The sequence below is a fragment of the Sinocyclocheilus rhinocerous genome, unplaced genomic scaffold (assembly GCF_001515625.1).
Source record: "Sinocyclocheilus rhinocerous isolate Xijiao unplaced genomic scaffold, SAMN03320098_v1.1 scaffold958, whole genome shotgun sequence".
Taxonomy (NCBI): domain Eukaryota; kingdom Metazoa; phylum Chordata; class Actinopteri; order Cypriniformes; family Cyprinidae; genus Sinocyclocheilus; species Sinocyclocheilus rhinocerous.
This window is the reverse complement of record NW_015650342.1, coordinates 502,915-503,758: the sequence shown is the minus strand read 5'-3', so window position 1 is coordinate 503,758 and position 844 is coordinate 502,915.

Genomic DNA, 844 nt, shown 5'->3' with positions numbered 1-844 from the left:
CTGCAGCTCATTAATAAACAACGTTTTTTGTTTGATCCATTGTATACAATCTGCCTTCATTTAGCAAGTGCACTCGCACAAAAACAATTTGCAAGTTAAGCACTTTGTTTCATTCAGTTGTTGATGTTGCTGATAGCAGCTTATTCACTGTGTGTGTGTGTTTTCTTTTGAAAAAGTTTTCCCAGAAATACTTCCCTGTTCCCTATTTAATGCATTATTATCAGCATAACAATTTGAGTAAATGTGTAAAAGGTAGGGGATGCTGCCATGAACAATGTGCATTTGTTAAAATTGTAACATAAATTATCATGTTTAGTGATTCTCATTTCTTTATTTCAATACGCTAAAACTGGCCAGAGAGAAATTGGCTCTTTTTAATCTTTAATTTTAACCCCTCTCATGGTGTGTGTTGCTGAACTCTCGATTGAGTTTCTAATGATGTTTGTATTCTTTGCATTGTTCTAAATTGTTCTAAACCTTGGACCACAAAACCAGTCATAAGGGTAATTTTTTTAAAATTGAGATTTATACATAATCTGAAAGCTGAATAAATAAGCTTTCCATTGATGTATTGTTTGTTGGGATAGGACAATATTTGGTCGAGATACAACTCAATTTGAAAATCTGGAATCTGAGGGTGCAAAAAAATAAAAATATTGAGAATATCGCCTTTAAAGTTTTTCAAATTAAGTTTTTAGCAATGCATGTGGGGAAAACATCAAGTCAAGTCACCTTTATTTATATAGCACTTTTAACAATACTGATTGTGTCAAAGCAATTTTACAGCATTAAATAGGAAAATAGTGTCAATAATGCAAAATGATAATAGTAAACATCCCATTTT